The sequence below is a fragment of the Littorina saxatilis genome, linkage group LG16 (assembly GCF_037325665.1).
Source record: "Littorina saxatilis isolate snail1 linkage group LG16, US_GU_Lsax_2.0, whole genome shotgun sequence".
Lineage (NCBI taxonomy): Eukaryota > Metazoa > Mollusca > Gastropoda > Littorinimorpha > Littorinidae > Littorina > Littorina saxatilis.
Genome location: NC_090260.1, coordinates 17,502,874 through 17,511,511, shown reverse-complemented (window position 1 = coordinate 17,511,511; position 8,638 = coordinate 17,502,874). Strand labels below are relative to the sequence as shown.

General features: G+C 45.6%; 2 long non-coding RNA genes across 2 annotated transcripts in view; both read right to left on the bottom strand.

The window, feature by feature from the left end:
- LOC138950564 (uncharacterized) overlaps window positions 1-8,638 on the bottom strand; it is a 478,836-nt gene that overhangs the window by 407,762 nt on the left and 62,436 nt on the right. The gene's annotated exons all lie outside the window — the stretch shown is intronic.
- Window positions 193-1,863, bottom strand: LOC138950537 (uncharacterized). Its single transcript, XR_011450712.1, has 2 exons — window positions 669-1,863; window positions 193-508 (listed from the first exon to the last, which is right to left on the bottom strand). It is a non-coding gene; the product is annotated as an uncharacterized lncRNA (long non-coding RNA).

Below are 8,638 nucleotides of genomic sequence, written 5' to 3'. Positions count from 1 at the left end.
TTGTGTAAGAGATTTGAAATAAAGAAGATCCGTAGTTATCCTTATTAATCTCCTTCCAGATTCTTTATATGTGCACACACACACACACAGTCAATCATCTGACTCCCGCTCAGAAGTTTAGGAAAGCAGAGAGAAGATTAGAAGAATTTGTAGTCTTTCACCAACTCATTCTTTCCAAACAATAGCCAATGGTTTAATTAGAACATACAAATTGGTTTGTTTCTGACATAGCAATTATCAACTCATTCCTCAAATTCTCAAATACTTTCTTGCTTACAATAATCAATTCATGACCTTTTGAAACTCATTCATTCATTGTCCACGACCTTGTGAAACTCACTCATTCATTGTCAACGTCATAACATATTTACAAGGACAAGAAAGCAAATAAACAAAACATAACTTTTACGTTATGTAAAGGTGACGATGTAGCTAGCCTTCAACCTCACGGCCTCCATCGCACCCTCGCCACACTGGCATCACCCCGCACAAGTCAGACTGGGGCGGCCTGTTACAAAATATAACACCCTACTGTAACAACTAACAATATTCAAAAACACACCAACCGAGCACAAGAAAATTATACGATTCCGAAATTATTCAAGTACACAAGTCATGTCCGCGCATACAAAAGAAACGTTCAAGTTCACACAAAACTAGCAAAGTACCTCATCTTCCAATATGGCGGCACCCATACAAAAGTCCAAGTCATCCCGGCAATGTTTCCCGGTTCCAAGGTTGACATCAAGATCAAATGTTTTCTTGCAAAGTTGACATCAAAACCAAGAGCAGGTTTTCTCATCCGAGAGCCCAGGTCGAATGACTTTCAATTGTCAGGCAGTTTACAATCACAACTCACAAAATCAGGCGGTTGCGATTATAACGTGAACAACTCGCACAGTTGTAAATTCACGTGCCGCGAACCCAGTTTGACCGTCCGTAGCTAACCATGGAATTTTACTGAACTGTTAAAAGTTTCCACTCTCAAAGTTAAACCACTCCTGACAACCTCTTTGTATTACAAAAAGCACTAGTTATATCCCTTCAACTATAAACACCATAACCGCCATTCATTACATCACCCCTTTCCCCGATTAAAAAAAAAATGTGAACCCAAAATGAACATTTTTTTTTTCAAAAACTGTACAAGTATAAGTATTCCAGTAACAAGAAAATTTTTTTTAAATACATATAAAAAAATAAAAATACATAAATAGATTAATAAATAATTATAGCATAAGGAAAACATTTATTAAATACTCTGTCCGTTCCCAAAGAGTGCAATCAGTTTACAACCAAAAGACAGTGCCATCCACCAAAAAAGTGACGAAAGCCACGAGGCTGTCCTTAAACATGAGCAACAATGGCAAGCATAATAAACCACATTTACGCCGCCGTGTAGATAATCACCCACTGTGTTAATCCACAATAGTTATACTCATGGACATTCAGCAATTTTCGCCTATTACTGAATGCAATAACATTGACGTTCTTGGTACCAAAGATCGCCAATAAAGTTTGAGTAGCCCCCGCTAAACTCAATACAGTAAACCTCGACTACAACACAAAATGGTACTAGCATCAAAAATATCCAAACAAATTTTTCCAGCCAGATTAAATAAATAATCACAATGTGACAAAAAAAACAAGAACAAAATTAAATTAGTTCTTAATACATACACAGCATATCAACACTCACAGCACAAAAAGTATTGTCCTTGTTGATTGCAGAAAGTCTTTTCACTGTCCTTTCAACCATCATGTTCCATTCACTTCGTCAAGCGTGACAACACATCAGCTTCAAAATTCCTGACTCCAGGAATTGGCACTACTGTGAATGAATACTCTTGGAGAGACAGAGCCCATCGCAACAGTCGGCCGTTGGCAGTTTTGGACTGTCGTAAGTACGTCAACGGTCTGTGATCAGTCTCAACAAAGAAATGTGAGCCAAACAAGTAGCGATGGAATTTGTCAACTGCCCACACCAACGCTAGGCACTCTCTCTCCACAGTAGAGTATCTGGTTTCTCTTTCCAGCAGTTTCCTGCTGGCATACAGAACTGGATGAAGGACGTCGTCATCATCAGGCTGCATCAGGGCTGCTCCAATCCCCGTGGAGGATGCATCCGACCGCACTGTGAACGGCCTGGAAAAGTCTGGCAATCTCACCAGTGGTTCAGACGACAAAATTTCTTTGACCCTGTCAAAAGCCATCTGACACTCTTTTGACCAACGAACTTTGTTTGGTTGGTTCTTCTTTGTGAGTTCTACCAGGGGGGACACAATAGACGCGAAGCTTGGGACATAGCGCCTATAGAAACTGATGAGCCCTACCAATGACCGGACTTGTTTCTTTGTGGTTGGGACAGAGACATTCAAGATTTTGGACACTTTGGAGGGAACTGGACGCATGCTACCCTCCCCAACTATGTGACCCAAAAACTCAATAGAGTCAAACCCTGCCTCTACTTTCGACGGTCTCACAGTCAACCCATGTTTTCCCAGTTCTGTCAACAGTCCGTCAAGTGCCTCTAGATGCTCACACCAGTCTTCTGTGGCTACAAGTACGTCATCAAAGAAATGAACAGATTTGAACCTATCCAGATCCAACATCTTCATCATCCTCGCGAAAGTACTTGGTGCTGTACTCATTCCGAACGGCATCTTCTTGAACTGATATAGACCTTGAGGGGTACGAAAAGCCGTTTTTGCTCGATCAGACTCTGCCATCGGAATTTGCCAATAGCCCTTAGCCAGATCAATCTTCGTGAAATGCTGCCTGCCCTGCAATGAAGCAAACAGAACTTCCGGATCCGGTATTGGCTCAGCGTCAAACTCCGTAATCTTATTGAGGTGTCTGAAATCGATGCAAAAACGAGTACTTCCGTCCTTCTTCTTGACTAGAACAATAGGAGACGAGAACGGAGAAATAGACGGCTCTATTACGTCTAGATCTAACATCTTCTTCACTTCTTCTTCAACCACCTTCTGAGACTCAAATGGTAACGGATACTGTTTCACATTGACCACAGCACCTTCAGGAATCCTCACCATATGCTGCACTAGGTCACAAGTACCAGGCAAATCCGTCATTTTGTCCTGATGCTTCTGAAACACCGCCTGCACTTTTTGTTTTGCCTGCATAGACAAGTCAGGACTATAGACCACATCATCTACATTCTCAGTCTGAACTGTGGGAACTGACTGTAGTTTGACTTTCTGAATGTCTACCTCCTCTACTGCACTGGACCCACTGATCACTCCCAATGAGGCAACAACTGGGTTCTGACCAACAAACGACACCACACAACCAGACGACTCTTCCGATTTTCCTTGGCCAACTTTCTCGAACAGATCATGCAACGTTTTGTCATCCATTTGCATTTTGGACAGTTTCTCAGCATTGATATCAAGTTGGGGAACTTTAGCGGTCAACAGCGGTCTAAAAGGACGTTCTTCTCTAGCTTTTTGACCTCTTGTCTGGACTGCGCTAGTAACCTCGACACATCCAAATGTACATCCCTGTATTCTACCCAAAATGACGTCACATACTGGATTGTCGATCACACATGCCTCAACACTTCCAGAAAAGTATGGTGTATCCAGACTCACAATCGCAATGGGCAACCGAACCAAATCCCCACTGAACTGTCTACACACCTGTACCTTCCCAGTAAACTGATCATCTCTCACTAGGGACTTCCTGACCCCAACCGTGGAACACCCACTATCCAACATGACCGTGACCTCACTACCATTTAAGGTACCTTCACATGTCTGAATAGACTCGGGAAGTTCATCACTACCTGAAAATCCTACTGACGCCACAGACTGCTCGTCTTCACTACAGCTGGACTCCTCAACAGTGACAACGGATACTGAAGCAGTATGCATTTTTTTGGGACAATCTGCCAACTTGTGCGAAGTATCTTGACACCACCAACACTTCCTCTGATAGTTCTGACCACCTCTACCTCTACCAGCTTGACTAGCACCTCTGCCACCCTTATTATCAGGAGAGCTTTGTTCTGTCGGTGGGTTTGTGTCAGCCTGACTATTCTTCTTAGAAAACCTGTGACCACCTCGACCACCTGACCCTGAATGACCTCCTCTCCCACTTGGAATACCGACATTAGCCAACAGAGGATCACTAGAACCTTTTGCTGCTAGGTTTTGACTAGGATGTGCTTCCCTGTATCTTTCAGCTGCGTCTATCATGGTTTGAGCGGTAGTATGCTTGTCTTCTTTCAGAAAAGTAACCAGAGACGACGCACAACTAGACAGAATCTGCTCTCTGAGCACCAAGTCACAGAGCAAAGCGAAATCTGTGCCAACTCCAGCCATATCTGTCCATCTAGTAAAAAATCTTCTCATGCGGGAGAAAAAGACATGCATGGTTTCACCAGATTCAGGTTTGCATGAGCGAAACTGCGTTCTGAAACCTTCTTCAGTACATTTGAATCTCTTCAACAAATGCGCTGACAGTTTGGCATAGTCATTAGTATCTTCTACTGGTAACTCTTGAAAATAATTCAGAGCACGACCTCTGAGTAGAGTAGGCAAAATCAAAGCCTTCTCATCATTTGACCATTTCAAGCTAGCTGCGTGCTTATCGAAGCGATACAGATAACTCTCAATGTCATCTGATTTATCATCAAAATAGGGAATCTTGGGACGATTGGCCAATTTATTCCTGCTTGCTTTTTCAACCAACTCGTCTGCTCGCAACTTTGCCTCCCTGTTCGCCTTTTCTTCTTCAATATCGAGACGACGATTTTCAATCTTAGCTTGTTCAGCTAACTCTCTCTCTTTAAGCTCACGTGCAGCAGCGAGTTCTTTTTCTTGAAGAGCAATATCATTTTCTCTTTTCAACAAAGCTTCTCTTCTTGCTGCTCTTTCCTCACGCAAACTATCTTCCACATACTTGTTCAGTGATGCACCATCCTTTCCTAAGGCTTCACCCTCCACCTTAAACTGCGCTATCAAAGCTTGAACCTCTTCTTGAGATGCCATCGTGAACAAACCGCTATCACTTAAGCAAACTATGACTATCCACTACATAGAATGCTAGAGGGCAACACCAAGACTTAGCTTTGACTAACGTGAACACAATAGTCCACTAAACTTTAGAATTTACCTGACTTCCTCAAGTTCAGTACTAAAGTGACACAGTCTAGGAAACCGATCAACCGAACTACAAGGGGAAATAATCAATACATTTTAAACTAGGCTCCGCTCAAAAACTTGGCCTAGAAACTAGACATACTCCCATTCCCATACACTTATGAATCAAGGCATTGCTGACCCACAATTATTTACAAACGGTGTACACGTAAAAGGGAAAAATGATGTGTCATGTATTATTCACTTGTAGGTAAAACTAACCTACAGGGCGCTTCATGTAAAGTAGGGGGAAAAAATAACCTACTCACAAGCAAGAACCAACACTCAGAGAGACAAATTATTCTCAAAAATATATAGAATGTTAACTTGAGTGTCAGATAAGCAAATGACTCACTCCTGTCCAAAATATGTCGTTCAGTCAGGCACAGGATGCATCCGTCCACAGACCAAGGAACTCCCTTCACAGGCAGATGACAAGGATGTCCATCCTCCAGACTGCATGCATCAGCATCTGCGCAAAACCAAATAACACTTCAGCACTACAAGTCAACAATATAAAATAAGCCTAACTGCACTCAAGGGAACGCACCAAAAAAAAATAATTAATCTTCAAAAATTTTCCAATTAATACAACCGCAAGCTCGCCAATGTAAGAGATTTGAAATAAAGAAGATCCGTAGTTATCCTTATTAATCTCCTTCCAGATTCTTTATATGTGCACACACACACACAGTCAATCATCTGACTCCCGCTCAGAAGTTTAGGAAAGCAGAGAGAAGATTAGAAGAATTTGTAGTCTTTCACCAACTCATTCTTTCCAAACAATAGCCAATGGTTTAATTAGAACATACAAATTGGTTTGTTTCTGACATAGCAAATATCAACTCATTCCTCAAATTCTCAAATACTTTCTTGCTTACAATAATCAATTCATGACCTTTTGAAACTCATTCATTCATTGTCCACGACCTTGTGAAACTCACTCATTCATTGTCAACGTCATAACATATTTACAAGGACAAGAAAGCAAATAAACAAAACATAACTTTTACGTTATGTAAAGGTGACGATGTAGCTAGCCTTCAACCTCACGGCCTCCATCGCACCCTCGCCACACTGGCATCACCCCGCACAAGTCAGACTGGGGCGGCCTGTTACAAAATATAACACCCTACTGTAACAACTAACAATATTCAAAAACACACCAACCGAGCACAAGAAAATTATACAATTCCGAAATTATTCAAGTACACAAGTCATGTCCGCGCATACAAAAGAAATGTTCAAGTTCACACAAAACTAGCAAAGTACCTCATCTTCCAATATGGCGGCACCCATACAAAAGTCCAAGTCATCCCGGCAATGTTTCCCGGTTCCAAGGTTGACATCAAGATCAAATGTTTTCTTCCAAAGTTGACATCAAAACCAAGAGCAGGTTTCTCATCCGAGAGCCCAGGTCGAATGACTTTCAATTGTCAGGCAGTTTACAATCACAACTCACAAAATCAGGCGGTTGCGATTATAACGTGAACAACTCGCACAGTTGTAAATTCACGTGCCGCGAACCCAGTTTGACCGTCCGTAGCTAACCATGGAATTTTACTGAACTGTTAAAAGTTTCCACTCTCAAAGTTAAACCACTCCTGACAACCTCTTTGTATTACAAAAAGCACTAGTTATATCCCTTCAACTATAAACACCATAACCGCCATTCATTACAACCATGCGCCACCGTGGATCCCAAGCACTGTCCGAGTGCCGATCCGGTCCGGTCCGGTGGTCCGGTGTTCCGGTCCGGTCCGGTGGTCCGGTCCGGTCCCGTACCATCCGGAGGTCCCGTTCGGCACCGAACCATCCGTACCCACAAAAGTGTTCGGGTGGTTCGGTCCGGACGTGGACATACCGTACCATCCGGACCCGTAGGTCCGGTGGTCCGGTATGGTCCGGTTCGGTGCCAGACCACCCGGACCAACAGAGGTGGTCGGGTGTTCCGGTCCCGACCGGACCACTGGTCCGGTACCGTACCATCCGGACCCGTAGGTCCGGGGGTCCGGCAAGGGCCAGAGGTACTGTCCCGCACCGGACCCTAAGGTCCGGTACGGTCCGGTACCATGGGTCCCGTCCGGACCAAACCCGGAGGTCAAGTCCAGTCGGGACCCGTGGGTCCGGTTCGATCCCGACCCGTAAGCCTGGAACGTTCCGGACCCTTGGTCCGGACCATCCGTCACCCGAACACCAGACGCTAAGGAATGGCGTGGGGTCAAGATGGTCCGGTCGGAGGTGTCGGCCTGAGCAACAGAAACAATGTTCCCGTCGCCCTGACCATTCGACAGAAGTACCACGTTCTGTCGAACACCTCCACGTCCAGTAACTAGTAGGCCGGAGCGTTTCATAGAGGGACAGCCACCAGTCACACGGACGTCAGAGGGAACCGTAGTAGCAGTGGTCGTAGGCACGAAGCCTGAAACCCCTGCCCCCACAGGACCGCCCTGAACGGGGTCACTTCGCATCCCAACCCCAGCGGGGAGGGAATTCAGAGACCCCGTCATCTCCTCCGATCTCCCCCCCCCAGGAGGCCGAAACTACTGTCGAAACAGCAGCAGACGACCCAGCGAGGGAGTTCAGAGGAGGACCCGTGTCCCTCCTGGCTTCCACAGCGGTGGAAACCGAGGAGGGCACAGGAGAGGCACCGGAAAAGAAAGATGTCGAAACCTGAGTCTCTCCCGTAGCCCCTAGATCGGATTCACCAACCCCCAAAGAGGGTTGGGAATCGACCCGCCCCCGGATTCGAGCCAGGGAGGAGAAGGAAACCTTCCCCCCAGGCTTGAAACCGGGAGGAGCTGAAGCCTGAGACTGAGGGCCGGACAACGGCGTCGAAGGGGGGGAAGCCTGTTCCACTGAAGGAGAAGGAGAAAGAAGCTTTTTCTTTCCCCTCGACCTTCCCCGAACCTTCGACGGTGCAGCCCCGCCCGAAGTCCCAGGTTCAAGCCCAGCCTGTTTGAGCAAGCTCGCATTGAGCTTGCTCAAACAGGCTTTCTCCGCCCTCCCTCGCCGCAAACGCAAAGCGTTTGGGGAGGGAGAGTCGGAGCGCCGAAAGGTCCCCTTCTCCGTGCGCAAAACATGACGCTGGGCGCCCGGAGAAGGGTTGCCCCCGGCAGACTCTGGTTCCGTAGAACCAGAGCCCAAAACAGGACGAGACATCCTACCTCGCCCTGTACGTACCCTTAAAAACCGAGAATTAACAAAATTCAAAGAAAATTAGGTCAATACTCAAGTGAATGCGGCGAAACGAGAAGCAGACGACCGGTCACCACGAAGTAGGACGGGAGGCACGCCGAGTCCGCCACACAACAACGGAGGCACAAGTTGAAAGAAACACAACGTAGCCTCAAGCCAGAAGTGGAATAACACACAATAATCCAACAGGTGATAGTCCACACAGAAAAGAAGCCTCTTAGAATCCAAAATAATCCGGGAGCGTAACAGAAACACAGCCGTCTGACACGCGCGAAAAA